Raw genomic sequence first — 17,731 nt, 5'->3', positions numbered from 1 at the left:
ATAAGCAGTGCATTGCGGCCCATTAGCTGAAGGCACTGATACCAACAAATTGCTTTCTCAGTTGATTTTGCTATTGCTACTGCAGCTTATGTCTCCCGCTTTCGCCTGTTACAGTAATTAGTCCACTAATGGGTTACTGTTAGAACTGGCTACTGAAGGGAAATTATAAGTATGAACGTTAACACAGTCCTATTTTCCGAGGACATACCTGGCTGTTGAGAGAATATTTGGACCAAAGAGAGACGAAGTGACGGGAGGTCGAAGAAAACTGCATAAAGACGAACTACATAACTTGTACTCTTCTCCAAGTATAATTAGAATGATTAAGTAAAGGAGGATGAGATGGGTGTGACATGTAGCGCGAATGGGGCCGAAGAGAAACGCATATAGGATAGTGGTGGGAAAGTCAGAAGGAAAGAACTACTAGGAAGACTAAGATATAGATAGGTGGACAGTATTAAAATGGATGTTTGACAAATAGGATGGGATGGTATGGATTAGATTGATCTTGCTCAGGATATGGATCAGTGGAGGGCTCTTGTGAACACGGTAATGAACTTGAGGGTTTCATAAAATGCTGAGAAGTTTTTGAGTCGCTGCAAAATTGGCGGCTTTTCAAGAAGGGCTCAGTTCCGTGAGTGAGTGAGGGACCTGGGAGGAAGACTGAGAGGCTCGTCTCTTAACATGGGGCCGAACCACAACGCAAAATTTCGCTTCACTGCTGCGCTGTATTATCGAATCTCGCTACTCCATGAGCTCCTTAATCAGAATCTTGACTTTTTCTCTATTAACCAGCCGAGAAAACAGATCTTATTTTAATAACCTGTGCCTGATGATGGTCGCAAGAACACTGAAATATACTGTGACGTGTAGGCCCATTGCTAGGGAACGGATCGGCAAACACGTTTCCGGGGAGATGGATTCTTGGAGACCAATCCTTTACGGGGCTACGTTTAACCGGATACGGGGCACTGGTGATCAACAAACATTTCCGTCAATACGAGACTGAAAAGTGTTTTCTCTCTCGGTCCGTCCCGATGTTATAAAAAGTGAAACCCAGATTGAATCGCAGATCAGAATTGAGTCAGAAATCGGATCAGTATGAAGCCAGGAATAGAGAGAGAGAGAGAGAGAGAGATCAGATGAGAAGAGAGATTGAGTACAGTGAGAATGGAGGCGGATCGGATCAGAACTGAGTTCTGTTCAGTCAAGGAAGAAAGGTTCTGCTGAAGGTTTATTGTGAGTTACGGTAAGTTATTGTGACTAAGAGTGATTGTACAAGGAGTGAACAATAAATGAAATTACCAATCCATACCCCGCCGTATTAGTTACGTCCATAAACAAGTGAAAATATTGTATTTAATGATAATGTAAATGATTAAATAAAACGGTTTCAGAAATAGCTGAATGTGTTAGTAGACGGGGAAATGAACACAAATAATTCAATTCAATTCGTGTTTATTTACGTGCAAACTTAACAGCACAGAGGCCAATTACAAAGTTATCACGAGTACACAGAAATACACAAAAATAATTAAAGAGCAAAATACAAAATATGACAGTCTATATAATAGCAATAAATTAACAACAATTCCAAGAAAATTTTAAATTAGCATTAACAGGCGAGAAGAAAAGAAGTAAATTTCCAATAGTTACGCCATTTGCGGCGAACAAGGACAATAATAATTCAATTCAATTCTTTATTATTTGTGTGCCGAGTCAACAACCGCAAGGTTGCTAACTGATGCTTACGTCAATAGCTGTTTAATTTTTAAAACCAAAGAATTAAATTCAAACATATTTTATTATCCATTGTTGCTCATATTAAATCATGTTCAACCAGCTTTTTACGTTAATGCTATGAAATTCCTAAAATGAAAGAACAGGTAGAAGTTCATGACTGTCTCTCCGTGTTTATCCCCTAAACTACTGAAAGACCTTCTGTGACATTCTGCATTAGAAGATGTTTGGTGAAATGTGTTTGTTCGTCGCTCTTGAATAGAACTTCTACACGAGACTGTAATGTAATTATAAAAGTTCTCTTAAGAGCTCATCATGTAAATGCGGTACACACAACGTAAAATATAGTTCACATTCCATTGGAAAAAATTGAAAACTTGCGGAGCATTTAAAGAAATACAGTGACAGAAATTCTCAAATATTACGCGTGGATTCAAGGTGATGTTTGATTCAGAGTAGTGGACTTTTATGATCTGAGGTTCGCAGAGCGGTGGTTATGAATTGTTGTATTTTCTGGGATGTAACTCTTCACTTAAATTGTATTTTTTTTAAATGACAATTAAAACGACTGATGTAACAATCAATTAGGAAATGCAAGCAGGGTCTAGCAGTAATACTGGCGCGTAGGATCATTTTTATTTAATTACCTCGAAAATCGTAAGAAATGCGGGAGAGTTTGTTGGCGTATAAAGTTTACTTCATTTTCCTGTACAGCGTTTTCTCGGAAAGAAATATCGAGTTATACGCGACATACATAGAGAAAAGCGTTACTATTTTCTAACTTAACCAAATTCGAGTACCTGGAGTAAAATGCATTAGAACTCAATATAAAATGTTCTTAAATCCTTCAACGGGTTCTCTATTTCTTACATTGGACAGAAGGTTTCGCTTAGTGGGGGGCGGAGTCCAACTGAGTCCACTCGGCACAGCGGCCACTGATTGGCCTATTGTACCTCCCCCGGGTGAATATGATGATGGAGAATTTGGTAAAATGAAGATTGGCAAAGGAAACTGAAGTACTCGGAGAAAACCTGCCCCAGCGCCACTCTGTCCACCACAAATCCCACTTAAGCAGACCCGGGATCGAACCCGGGCCACCGCGGTGGAAGCCAGTGACTAACCGCTTGAGCTATGGCTTCGGCCGCTGGACCGAAGGTTAAAGAGACACGCTCGCTTGGCGCAGTCAGTAGGTTCACATTTCGTTAAAAAGGGGAGTAGAAAATGGCGGGGAACACATATGATAAATTGGAGTGTGTTTACATTTCCTTTCTATTAACTTCGGCTACATTTTGACCAACAGCCGATATGTCATGTGAACTGTCAATATAGCCTAGGTGTTACATTAAATTAATGTTCTTTGCATGGAGTGGACTAAAGGACATTGTGTTTGGATGTATGCACGTCACATCAATCAAGCCCTTGATAAAATTTCGACAATATTCCGTAATAGATATCTAAGTAAGAGTTCTTGGCCGAAGTTAAATTTTGTCCATACAAACCCAATTCTAGTCTCGTAATTTCTTGACCAACTGAACGAGTGTAATGTGGAGTCTGAGGTTCTCACAGAGGCGTTTCGCTATTAGTTTCTCGTCGAAACTTTACTCCATGGAATAAAATTAGATTTAATCAGTATGATATACACCTGGTTCTGTATTATATGAAATTCTGCCAAAGTGTATAAATTATTTTTCTAAGGAAAGAGCCGTAAAGTAGCAGGTACACGACATAAAATACGAATTTCTTCAAGATATATGCTTTTCTTTTTGTACATTTTTCGTGTCAGTAGTGTACTGAGCTAAGCAGGCTCTTGAAAAACACATATGGGAAGACGGGTGAACTCGAAATTGGTGTACGCAATTTGACACTTCTTTAGTAAAAACAAAAAGAACTCCTTTCTGACCCAAATATTTATGCAGAAAGTGCAGTCTTTTATTATGTAAGCCTAAAATAACTTAAATACTTAAAAACTAACTTAGTACAGATATGTGTATGAGAAGAAGGCGAAATAGGGGGGTCATATCGCCCCAAGTTCTAGTGTCCAATTTCCAAATTTAAGCAGGGAACGATTTTGAATGGTTGATAAGTATGATGAACTAGAAAGCGGACGGAAAAATTACCAAACATTTTACTCGTAATTGTACAGGTAATTTAACCAGGATGAAAAGTGAAACATCATCATCATCATCATTATGATTCCTGTTTCTACTTGGATGATATAGGGCATCCACTAAATGCTGCATTTAGAACTTCTTTCTCCCTTGGAACTACAGCCCCAGTGGACCTAGGCCCACCTCCATGAACTTCTCCGTTCACTTCGGTTTTTCTAGATCTCACACATTCGTTAGGACTCCTTGGGTGGGTGATCAGCTCGTCGCAAGGCCTCTACCTGTACACAAACACAGAAAAACGCACACACAAATTAACATCCATGCCCTGAGTGGGATTCGAACCCACGATCCTGGTTTCAAAGCGAGCGAAGACAGCACATGCCTTAGACCGCTCGGCTACCGTGACCGGCGCAGTTACAACTTACATTCGGCCAAATATTTAATTTCATTTCATGTTTTACCTTTCAGTTGGAGGTTCTCCCTCGATTGTTCTCTTCATCGCTTCGCTTGGGATCTTCGACATATGCCCCTTGAGAATTCCAGTCTTATGGGCCTCTTCCTACTATAGTTCTCCCTTTCTTAGCGTATGGTCAACCCGTTTCCATCTCTCCTTTTGATTTCCGCTGTATTTTTTCTGACCTGTTTTCCTCCGAAGTCCTTGGTCACGCATTACTCGTACTTCCAGTCATTATATATTTAGAATTGTTCTCAACTAATTGTTTACAAATGTTTGTGATGTATAGTCAGTTATTCGATTTGCTTTCCTAGTTCCACAGGCCCATAAAAACAGCTTCAACGTTGCAATGAAAATTTCATAGCTTAATACGAGTATGTTTTGGCAAGTGAGTTGCTGCGAAGGCTGCAGGGAAGATAAAAGTAAATTAATGAACAATTAGTATTCCGTGAGGAGTTCTGCGTTCTGGGGTATAGCACTGTGCAATCTGCTGAAAGTCGACCACCGTTTCCGAGGACTTCTAACTGCTTCACTGTGGTTTCTTGAATGGCATATTTTTCAAACGTCAAGATAATGGCGATATGTTCTTCCGAAAGGTCATGTGACTTTATCAGACTACTTACTTACTTACTCATGGGGCTTCGCCCTTCTGGAGGAGCCACCAATTCTGCAGCTACTCAAGAACTTCCCAGCATTTTATGGAACCCGAAGGTTCATTACCGTGTTCACAAGAGCCCTCCACTTGTCCCTATCCTGAGCCAGACCTATCCAATCCATACCATCCTATCCTATCTATCTAAGATCCATTCTAATATTGTCCACCCACCTATGCCTTGGTCTTCCCTGTGGTCTCTTTCCTTCTGGCTTTACCACCGATATCCTATACGCAATTCTCGTCTCTCCTATTCGTGCTACATAATCTGCCCACCTCATATTTATCAGACTACACGACTTTATATCCTAGAAGAGAAAACTCTTCATAACCACCGTTATGAGAATCTCAGACCATCGAAAAAGATACAGCTATCTGAAGTCCGCATTTGGCAGTTTATATCCTAAGTTTTCATGAAGAATTCTTACGTTCTGTAAATTATTCCAATACCTCTACTGTGTGACTTCAGTGCTTGAATATTTATTGTGAACTCCTGACACGAAGTGTTTTGAATCACGCGATCTACATCCGAAGTTTCCACCTGCAGAGAAGAGAAATATGAATCGGACACAAGGATTAGTCAAACTGAACCTGACGTTTGAACATTTGTTGTAAGGAGGCCCGTCGCACAATGCTATTCACTTTTCCAACCGAACACAATTTCCTAACTACACTCATAAGGACAGTAAGAAAAACAAAGCTACAATATTTTGTAAATATAAAATAGGATGAATTTTGTATGTTCGCTCCAAGATTCGCTGCTGGTAACATCACAAATTTCTTTTATAAAAGTAACTTTTTAGCCTACAATCCTTATTCTGAGAGACTACAAGTAGGCTTATGAGATTACCTTGTTTTCTGCATGTCTGTGTTACCCTATATCAACTTTTCTGAATGCCTGAACCAGTCTTTGAGCCCATCTCAATGGCGTATGAACCCCTCATATCAATCTGTGTGTCTGCATGTGTGTCCCACTGCCACGGTTCAGTGGGCACATGTAAATAGTGTAAATATCCTTATAGAAGATATCTTGACCCTTACACTGTATTAATATGCATGCATACAAAAAGTGAAATTCCATCAAAGATAAATATTCTCACGATTAAATAAATTGTTCTAAAAGTCTGCGACGATGATGCTCTAGTACAAATATTATTATTCTGGACATTATAAGTCGTCCTCGTTTTGTCTAAAACAGGACGATAGACAATTTCCATAAACATAAGATATGTCCTGTTTCTTTTGTAAAACAGGACGATGAGTAATGTCCAGAAACATATTTATCCTGTTTTGTCTGAAACAGGACGATGGATAATGTCCACAGACATAATATGTGTACCAAATTGTTCTCTACTTTACCTGTTAGGCCAACATTTACATGAGTTGTTACAACAGCATCAATGAAGGGTCTAGTGGCATATGTGAATATTAAAACTGTTTAATCAGAGGAAATTAAAACAAATTAGATAGGTCACGTTCAGTTAGCAAGAGAAGGATGCAATTATGACTATCGTAAAGGTATAGTAATAGTACAGTGTAAACAAATGCATCTTAATGAAACCCAAATAAAATTAAGTGACTTTATTTTAGTAGTGTATGGAGATATTAGTTTAGCTGACACCTCCGATTTCTCTCTGGTGATCTCCATAATCCAGTCAATGTTAACTTATCTGTTTACAGTGTGGCGCCAGTTTTAACCCCATAGCTTGGTCGGCATAATAGTTGGGGGGGGGTTGAAGTTCGGAGTTTGTTCCATCAGTTTGTCTGACGTGACTGTGAGAGGGTCACGTGACCATCCAGAAGCAATCTCATTCGGTGAGATCGATAGGAGTAAAAGTAAATAAAGATTTAAAGGAAAGTTCTGTGTGTGTTCCCGGGCAGCACTGTGAACTCAACAAGGAACAGGACTCTCTTGCAGGAATATGCGATTATCAGGGGAACACCTATTTATACGAGAAATCGTTTGGTGCAAAACATGTCTTGATTCAAATGCATTATGTACAACGGCTGTAACATGACAGAGACAGAACCATGATGTCGGTTTTGTAGCATAATATACAGATTAACTAGCTAATCAAACAACTCCATTGAGCGAGGTTCTTTTTTAGAAGCTGATAGTAACTGTGCTTTAAAGTATATCATCATATGGACAAGGTCTCGACACTTGTTCTTCTACCGAGGTCTACTTATCGGGTCTACTTATGCCCTTATACCGTAATTCACTACATTCCAATTTATATTTTCTATGTCTAGGTCTAACAGATGGTATCTTCTCTTCAGGTTCTCTTACGAAAATTCTGTATGGAATTCTATCTCCCGTTTGTGTTACATGGTCCGGTGATCTCATTCCCCATGATTTGATCACCGCAATATTACAAGATACAGATATCACAAGATATATACAAATGATGAAATTAAAATTTCTGTTATACTTGAAGTGATCTGTTGCATTAACAGTCTTGCTGTCTAAAAGAAGAAAATTGTGTACATAAATTATATAGGTTTGTCGAAATATGTCACAGGGTCTATTTACTATCATAACTTTCTTCTACTAGAGAGGATATCGTTCATTTCTCGGGAATAGATCTTTAGAATTTTTTAGATCTTTATTGAAAGTAAAATTGAAAGACGTTTCTTGAGTAAGAAACTTGATTGACGAGGTGAAGGATTTCAGATTGCAGACATGAATCTGCGAGAAGCAAGAGACGGGAATACTAGGATTCTTTAAAGCCATAAGAACAGACGCAGTATGTAGGAAGATTGTGCTGTTCTTCATAGTCGAGTCAGATCTCACAAAGTGTATCTGTAGATTGCATAACAGATGGCAGCGCCAGTTTCATCTCCAGGAATTGGCTTTATAGAACCCAGTAATTGAGTGTGGACGAAGAAAAATAAGTGGTTAGGCTTATGATTTCCTTCGAAATATTTATTAACAATTTCTGGTTGTTTAACTTTCTGATATATGTAGTAATAACAAGCAGTTCTAGGAAAAATTTCCTACTTTCACTATATGTACATATTTGATGCTACAAGGACCGCATATAAAGCTCCACTCCAGCAGTTCTCCTATTCTTGCGTTTGTATTCTTTGCAGCGGGAATGTGTTCAACAAACCGTTACCTAGCAACGATAGGAGAGAAACAGAGATAAACAGACAGCAAGTTGATCTCATAAACCTTTTTTCGGTTTTAAAAATAAGGAAAAGAGATTAAAAATTGAGTCGAATATAAATTATAACTGAACACGGAGAGCAGGATTAGCTCAGTATAATGTTTAGGCTACGGACTGGATGATCTGTTTCGCTTCTCGGAAGGAGAAGAATTTTGTCTCTTCGCCGTCCTGTCCTGGCCGTATCTGGGGCCACTCAGGCTTCTGTCCAGTGTTGCCACTTTCCCTTCGGGTGAGACGGCCAGTGTGTGAAAGTTACCACTCACTTCCATTTAGTGCCGAGTTCAAGAATTCACGAAGTTATGCCTCCATTCTCCCACACACCTGATCGGTATGGTTCTTAATTAAAGTGAGCCGTAATTCTACTTCCATAACAATATTTTTTTGGACGTTTACCATTATCTGAGGCATTTTCAGGCAATGAAAATTATCCATTATAATTTTAGTATAATGAATTAGTCATTATGTAAGATTTGAGGTTTCCACTACGGTGACTATGAAGAATGCCATCTTCTTGGATGTGGCGCCGCGTAGATATTGTGTTAACCGACGTTTCGGAAGAACGTATCACCTCAATCTTCATGGTATAGGAAATCCGCTCACACTGATTCCTTGCTCGCGGATTTCTTAAACCCTGAAAATGGAGCCTATACGTTCCTCCGAAACGTCGGTTAACTCTATATCTACACGGCACCACATCCCAGAAGGCGACATTCTTCATAATCAGTCACAGTTACTGTACATGTATCAATATATTCAAAATCGTTTCTTATACGATTAATGTCATGAAATATTCCTCATGTCCCTACATTGACACTTCATATATGAAGTATTTAGAATATTTGTAGAAACATGTGTCTATATGCGATCTGTTTCACGTGACTGGAAAGAAAACGCCCTGTGCTTGGTGAGCAGTTTTCAAATATAACGCTAAGAGACTCGTAAGACTGACACGTTTTCCACCCGCAGTAAAAATAATATTTAGATAACTCTGAACAGCGCGATGTTTTTTTGACAGGTGTTATATACGCGGCGTAGATGACGCGCTCTTTAATTGCTTTTCCAAGCCAGGCAACTATAGACTCATCAGGTCCCTCGCTTTACGCCTTTCAGCTACTTAACTTTTCTTACAGTCGCGCCTACTTCTCGGCTCGTCTTGTCTTCCAGCCATCAGCTTGACATGTTGACAAATTAACTCATACACACAGTGTCTCTCCGCAGTAAGCAGTCTTCAGGGGAATGTTCAAAGCGAGCAGGAGCATGCCTTAAAAGAGTAGACTTTCCTACTGGCGAATATTGAATCTGGTAATATATTAATTACATTTTCTTGTTTCCCAGTGCCTTATCAAATGAGCCTACTGACCGACTGACCGACTGGTTTAAAGGTTGACTGACTGGCTGACTGCCAGACGTACTGACTGATTAGCTGACTGACTGACTATCCGTTAAAGTTGGCACTAACTTCACCGACAAGCGGCGGTCGCTCTGTCGGTATAGTTCGCTTGCGGACTCAAGCTACAGAGTTTGTGTGTTTTTTGTTTTTGGTAGATGTTGACCGGACGTCTGGAATTTGTGATTTAGGCCGTAGGACAGGCGACTGCTTCTTACTGGCTTGAAGATGGCGCCGTGTAATTTAATAAAAACGATGTCGACCTTTCGGATTAAATTGCTACCTATCTTTATGGTAGGAGAATGTAAGCTGAATATGTACGAAGTAGGTTGTTCTTTACTCTGAAGTCTGACGCCTCAGGTTCTTTTCTGCCTTAAAGACTGAGGCAGATAATTCCTTCGAAACGCTGGAATCATTCTACCAACTACATTGCATTATATTCCGGAAGAGTTGTTTTAATATTCACAGCCCTCATAATCTCAAAACTCAATTATTATATTATTTACAAAATAATAATTTCAATTACCGAGTTTTTCTTGAGGTGGTAATACATTCTCTCAGACGTTCAAAAAATTTCCCACATCCTACAGAACCAAAAATTTCAGAACCTTATTCACAGTAACCATTGGTAACACCCTGATTCACATGAATCCACTCCAGATCTATCCGGCGTATAGGCATTCGTAATATTTCTAGTTTAATCGTTAGCCATGTCCGTTGCTTAGCTCGTTCCAAAGGATTCGTCCCACTCGGAGACTCTCTGTGACACTAGCCCCATGACTGTGACGCAGGTCAGGAGAAGCATGTTGTCACTCAGTTTGGTCTAGCGCAGGGCGCAGCCACAAGGAACAAGAAGCACGAATTAGGGGTTTTATTACACGGTAGGTATACGGTAAACCTGTGTGGATTACAATAACGCCCAGACACACTTTTGTTTTAGCTGAAACTGTCCACTGTCTTAATGCCACAGTACTTGGCGCCAACATTTTAGTCCACAGTAACAACGCCGCAGAAGAGACGCTAAATTATTTTCACTGTTGGCATGATAATGTGACGTATAGACCCATTGCTAGGTAACGACTCAATAAACACATTCCCGCGGAAACGTACGCGCGCAACAATAGGATGTCAGTTGCCAAGCAACGGATCAGTAAACAAACCTTCTCAACAATAGAGATTCCGTGTTTTCTGCGTGGTCAGTGCCGAGTGGTTTTAAAGGGACAAAAGAATGTCGCTTGAATTAGTTGTAGCTGAGCAGCATAGAGAATACTAGAGCTTCGAGACGCCAGCCTGCCGGGATATGGGCTTGGGAGCACAGGAATTGTACTAGGTCGAGGCTTCGCATTTCTCAGTTGCAGAATATTGACAAGAAAGGAATTAGGCTGTGAACAGAAGACTTCATGTGTGATTTGAAGTGACAGCGAGACCTTTATAGATCCGTTGCCAGGAAACGACTAGTGAAAACCAAGAATCCTAGTGTGTATAACGACGAACTGTAAAGTGTATAAATCAGCGATAGCGCTCTATTAGCAGTGGCCCCAAGTTGTGTGAATAAGGTGTCAATAAATCCAGTCATCCAACTAAGAACCCGTCTTATCAGTCACTTAGCAACCCCATCTAGACCACGTGACTCAGGAATGCTTTAAGTTGGAAATTATTTTGGTTTTAATTGGGGAGCTGTTGACTTCTTGACATGGCTGTAAAGGATAGCAAGGATATGACTTTAAACATCATAAATGTGGAGGGTATATGACATGTCTTCTCAGCACCTCGCCCAACTCCAAAACTGGAAGAGATCCTTCCTTGTTGGCTGTTAGAGATTGCTGTTCAGTACACGTGTAGCTACGCCTGCCTCTCCCCCATCTGCAACCTGTGGACGCGCCACGCAGTGGTCACATGGAACCGAATTAACGTTATTAGATAAACCGTTCTGAAGCAATGGTTAGAAGTGCAGGATTATGACAAAATGGCGGCACAGCAGATGGATGAAGGAAGGAATATCATACTTAGAGCTCTACAGTACTTTCGGAAATTTCAGACGTGAGTAGATAGCGTGAACTGGAAAAGATGAAGTTTGTTTTAGAGAAGCAATGTTCACTGTTAGGACGCTCCGCCGTGAGAGAACATCGATCTGTTGTAACACACACAACGAACGGCACAGCTTCTATCTAACCTAACCCCGGGGTTCTGGCTCGTATTGGGTCAGCTCCCAACAGGCTTCAAGCTGGGTCACCGACAGGTATTACTGCCGCTCCCTNCCCCCCCCCCCGCCCCTAAGCCGGAGCATCAGCAAGAGGGAAACAACACACACTCACATCAGGAAGGGCCACATCCTTCACTGTCTAATCAGTTCCAGCATTCCGGGTCACGCCTGTAAAGCCTTTCGCTCTCACTTGTTCTAGTTTATTCATACTGTTCCGTATGAAATCTGCAGTATGAGGAGAAAATATCTCCATAGATACAAGAAGTTACTACATTAATTCTTTACTTCAAGTTCTTCAGTCTAAAACGTCTTAAATATGTATAATTACGTTCCATTTCTGTGGAAAATTTACAATAGTAAAGATTTCTGTCACCTAGGAATTTTCAGAAGTTATTTCAGGTGTACGTAGGATCGATATTTTTGTAAACTTCAAAACGAGAGTATTTATGACGTTCCTCATGCCCCCTGCTACTTTGTCCCTCATATTTCCAGATCTCTTCCACAATATTCTGCTCTCGAATTCTTCTCCTAATCACCTCGGACAATTATAATTACCTCGATTTTTTGGTGAATGTTCTTTCTTATGGCAAAAGCTGTATTTAGCAAGAAGAAGAATCTTTTTACCAGCAAATTGGACTTTAATTTGAGGAAGAAACTAGTGAAATGCTACATTTGGAGCATAGCTCTGTATGGGGCTGAAACATGGACACTTAAGGCAGTAGATCAGACATCTGGAAAGCTTCGAAATGTGGTGTTGGAGAAGGATGGAGAAGATCAGTTGGACCGATTATGTGAGAGATGAAGAAGTGTTAATTAGAGTCAGTGAGCAGAGGAATATCCTACACGAAATAAGAAAACGGAAGGCTAATTGGATTGGTCATGTTTTACGCAGAAACTGCCTTCTAAAAGAAGTTATTGAAGGAAAGATAGAGGGGCGGATAGAAGTGACAAGAAGACGTAAGAAGATGCTGGATGACCTTGGGGACAGAAGAGGATACTGTCAATTTTGAATGAGAAAGCTCTAGATCGCATTAAGTGGAGGAACTGTTTTGGAAGAGACTGTGGACCTGTCGTCTGACAGATTACTGATGATGATGATGTTCTTTCTTAGCGTAACTATACTGATCGGAAATAGAAAAAGAACAGTGGGCTTCACGAAAACGTCATTTTAACTAGGAGATTAAGTAAAATATCACCGTTGTCATAATAAATAATAATTATGCTCATGTATGCACCGTTGGCTGTAGGTTTTTTCATGATGTTAGACTTGTTATGTTAAGTGGTCTGCGTGTGTAGGTATTCTGAGTGTTCAGTGTCATTAATCCTGTTTTTATAGCATGACTGTGGTTGTGTGTGTGCTGCTATCCTGTGTAAAGCTCATGTAATATCTTCAATATGGAGTTGTATGGGTCGATGTATGTGTCATTCATATGTAGGTTATCTTTACTGATACTATAAATGTAATATTTTTCTAAAGCATTTAAATATTTGCCGTTCTTTCCTGTTTTTATAATATCCAGGTTTTCTTTACTGATACTATAAATGTAATATTTTTCTAAAGCATTTAAATATTTGCCGTTCTTTCCTGTTTTTATAATATCCATATTATCCGTTGCGGTTCCATATGTATGCCATGTGTTTAGTACGTTGTTTGATTATAAACAATCGCTGTTTTCTTCTGATGGCGTGAATTTATTCATTATATCTTAACATTAACTGTGAACGGAATTTCCAGGAAATAATGTGGAATGTTGCGAAATTGGAGTGACATGTATCGAAAGAGTCCCTTTTAGGATTTTATATTCTCACAGCAGTGATTATGAAGAATACTATCTTCTGGGATATAATGACGTGTAGTCAGTTGAAGGTCAACCGAAGTCTTCGGAGGAACATATGGGAAAGTCGACATTTTTAGGAGGATATTCTGAGGTTCTTCCTCCGTGTCCTCACGGCCTCATACTTCAGTTTCCTTCTCTAGTTATACAAGTACAAACAAATTGAAGGCGTGACTATGGGTCCACCTCTATATCCGGTCATCGCGACTTCTTCATGGAGGACTTAGAAGAACCGGCTGCCCATAAGCCCCTCTGCTGGTTCCGTTATGTGGGTGACACATTCTTCCTCTGGCCACACGGAACAGACAGGCTGAGTTACTTCCTTGACCATCTGAACAGTTCACCATGCAGACGGAAGGAGACGACATCGTCCCTTCCTTGAAATAGATATGTACCGGAGACCCTAGGGCTCTCTGGGCCATAGTGCACCACACTGTAGGGTGTAGTCCCATATTCCCGAGTAGACCTAATGGGACACGGCTTAGATCTCAAGATAAATATGGATCCATACACAGAATTGTTATGTTGGATACGTGCGCCTTTACAATCAGCAGGTCCAGCCTGGCCGCACACTTTGGTAAAGAACTTTGGATAACAAAAACACACGTCAACAACGCCGTAAAGATTTTGAAGCACACTTATTTTTCCCCCTTAATGAATATCAAAATTTACAATAGATCTTGAACACCCAAGTACTTACTAAAGACATATTACATTCAAATTTCTGCCTATTTCCCTGTCTACGGTTAATTTACTCGTATCATTTCCTTTCCTATCCTTCCCAGCATCAGGCTTTCAGAGAGGTTTCATTGCAGCATATAATGCTATCCATTTTCAGAAGAACGCTTACCTTTTGAAGCAGCTGCGAATACACACACACACACACACATATATATATATATATATATATAGATTCAGATATTCTTATATTCGGGGGCACGCGGTTTGTTGAAGCATTGTGCTACAAGCCTGGAGGTCGCGGGTTCAAGTCCCGATGAGTTCATTGGAATTTTTCAATTGATTTGATCCTTCCAGCCACATTATGACCCTGGAGTCAACTAACCTCTAACAGAAATGAGTACCAGGAACATTCTTGGGGGTAAAGGGCAGCCGGAGCGTAGGGCTGACAACCTTACCGCCATCTATGAGCCGATTGTCTAGAAAATGTGGGAACCTCAACATCTGACAAACCTATGGGCCCGCACGGTCTGTTACAGAGATACCTTTACTTTACTTACTTACTTACTTATTCTCGTATCCAGACAGCAAAAGTCCAAAATCATTTTTTGATGTAACGAGAAACGTGTTAAGCACAGGAGCTGAAATCCAGTTAAAAATTCTAAGCAACCGCCTTAAGTACCTTAACCAATCCGTCCACATCATTTTCCGGGATTTGAACTTCTTACACTAAGGTGGCTAAGTGCTCTAAAAATAGCATCGGTGACCTAAGCGGTATCTCCGTTTGGCAATTCACAGACTGTATGCAACAAACTGTGTAGCACGCTCAGAGACAAGACTGCGGCAACATTTCCCAGAATCAAAACTTTTGCTGCAGCTTCCCTGCGTCCGTGGCGCTAGCTTCTGAGAAGAGAACAGCGATCCTTCTTTATTGCTGGAAGTACGTAGCCTTTGAAGAGGATATTCGGAGTTCAAATTCAGTGGATTCTCGGAAAGTAGAGGAGTGATACTACGCATGTGGATACAAAATATGAAATAAGACACGAAATGAAATCGATAAACATCTTGAACTAGCTTTATTTTCTTCATCACCGACATCTTGAACTATTATACTTTTCATTCGAAGTGTAGGATTAATAAAGGGTTAATCCAAAGAGGAAGCACAATAGATCATTGAAGGTCGCAGTGCAAGGGCCGGATTTTATGGCCCACCCCTTACACACATACATACACACATAAACCTATTAAGGTTCGGCCACACAGAGCGCTACGCTGTGTTCGCTACGTACGCTACGTACGCTGTGTACACTCTGCGACGCAGCTAACATAGGGAACATAGCGTACGTAGCTTACGGAAGTCTGTGTGGCCAGTCACATTGGCATTAAAGGGAGATATTTTTCTGTTCGTATAGCGAACATAGCGTACGTAGCGTGCGTCGCGTACGTAGCGCTCTGTGTGGCCGAACCTTTGTACTCATACAGATTCAAATGAGTTACGATAGAATTTCTTTTTATTGACACAGCCAAAAGCAGACAAATGCTCAAACCGAGCTGGTCTCCTTAACTTCGCATGCTCGGGACCGTCCCGAAAATCCGCGAAAATTACAGATATCTGAACAATTTATAAAATTCCACAAATTTTAACTTCTTATGATGATATTTCTTGCGTTCTCTTCTCGCAACTGAGTCGTCTTGTGGGTGTTCTATAGTCACTTTTCCCAACAACGCAACCGTGAAGTGAAACGCCTTCTGAATAGACCCTACTTCACTGGAAGAGGGTCCAGCTCTTTTGCCCGAGTCCGTTCTCCCAAAATTCATAGCTCCATCTATTACTAAGGACCCAATGGGAATTGCGAATAGATAGCATGAAGAAAATCACAATAACTGAGGGGGGGGGGTTCCACTTGTTTGAAGCTTTTGTGGCAATTGTGTATATCCGGCTAGAGAGAAATGAACTCTGGTGTCTTTAAAGCATCAGAGAACAAAGGTGTTAGTATTAATACAATTACGAAACTTATAATGATAATATTTAGCATTCTTTCTTACTTACTTATGGAGCTGAGCCCTTCTTGAGGAGAAGCAAAATCTGCAGCTACTCAAGAATTTCCCAGCATTTTATGGAGCCTGAAGGTTCATTACCGTGTTCAAAAGAGCCCTCCACTAGTCCCTATCCTGAGCCAGATCAATCCAGTCCATACCATCCAATCCTGTCTCTCTAAGATCCATTCCAATATTGTCCACCCATCTAAGCCTTGGTCTTCCCTGTGGTCTCTTTCCTTCTGGCTTTTCCATCAATATCCTATATGCATTCCTCTTCTCCCCCATCCGTGCTACAAGCCCTGTCCGCCTCATCATCCTAGTCTTGATCATTCTAATTATACTTGGAGAAGAGTACAAGTTATAATATTTAGCATTAAATTATATATTTATCGGAAGGAAGAACAGTGATGGGCCTAATTGTTGCAGTAAGGGCCGTGCCATAGCTCAGGCAGTTAGTCGTTGGCTTCGCATTGCTGTGTCCCGGGTTCGAACCCAGGTCAGATCATGTGGAATTCATGGTGGACAACGTGTCATTGTGGCAGTTTTTCTCGAGTACTTCGGTTTCCCCTGCCAATTCTCATTCCACCTACTACTCCACACTCATCATCTATCATCCGGGCCAGTTAGTAGTGGCCGACGTAACGAGTGGACTCAGTCTAGCCCCACCACAAGAGAGTAAAAACAGAAAAACTAATCGTTGCAGTGTTTCTTTACTTCCCTAAGTTAATGTCTGTAGTAATTATTAATGCTTTTATTTTTTTCGTCTGTGACGTTAGAGTTGTTTTGGAAACCATTCAGCACTAAAGTAAACGAATATTTGTGTGTTCTAGATGGATGGAATTTGGGGCTTTTACTCTCTTCAATAAACCAACTCGTTATGTCAGTAAAGCTGGCTACACATCCGTCACTAGGACAGCTACTCCGTGGTGAGTAAGTAAAGCTTCTCGCATAATATTATCGAAATGTTTGTGACGAGTCATGTTCATGTGTTGGGTGATCCATTTTTGTAGAATGACACTAGTTCCTCCATTTGGTCACAAGTTACCATAGTAAGTCTAATAAATATTGCAATAGGTACAAAATAAGTCCAAGGTAGAAATAAACTAATATTTTATAACTAGATTATTAATATCTGTATTTCTACGAAGAGCAGCTTTCCTGACTAACGGAAGGCAGTGAGATAAGTGATACGTAGTGGCTGATAAATAGGCTGTTTAAAAATTATGTAATTTACAAGGTGTTTGGCCAAGAATATGAAATGGATGATTATCCACAAATTAACGTAGCCACAATATAATATTCTTAGGAAAGCAATATCTCCTTTGTATTAATATCTACTGGGAATATTCTACAATGAAGTACGAAATTTGTGAATTAATCTCAATTAAGTCTCAACGGTGAAAAACTTAATGATGGCCCGTTATTTTTTTTAATTCATCCTGCAGTTTTCCTTTCATCATTAAC

At 40.3% G+C, this 17,731-nt stretch overlaps 1 long non-coding RNA gene across 1 annotated transcript in view; it reads left to right on the top strand.

Moving 5' to 3' along the window:
* Positions 1 to 17,731, top strand: part of LOC117282938 — a 71,109-nt gene that overhangs the window by 49,158 nt on the left and 4,220 nt on the right. The window contains exon 2 of the long non-coding RNA XR_004513889.1: positions 17,098 to 17,193. This is a non-coding gene — a long non-coding RNA (uncharacterized LOC117282938). The remainder of the gene's footprint in view (positions 1 to 17,097; positions 17,194 to 17,731) is intronic.

The sequence above is a fragment of the Cryptotermes secundus genome, unplaced genomic scaffold, assembly GCF_002891405.2.
Source record: "Cryptotermes secundus unplaced genomic scaffold, Csec_1.0 scaffold941, whole genome shotgun sequence".
Taxonomy (NCBI): Eukaryota; Metazoa; Arthropoda; class Insecta; order Blattodea; family Kalotermitidae; genus Cryptotermes; species Cryptotermes secundus.
Note: the sequence above shows the minus strand (reverse complement) of the source record. Positions and strands in the feature narration are given on the sequence as shown.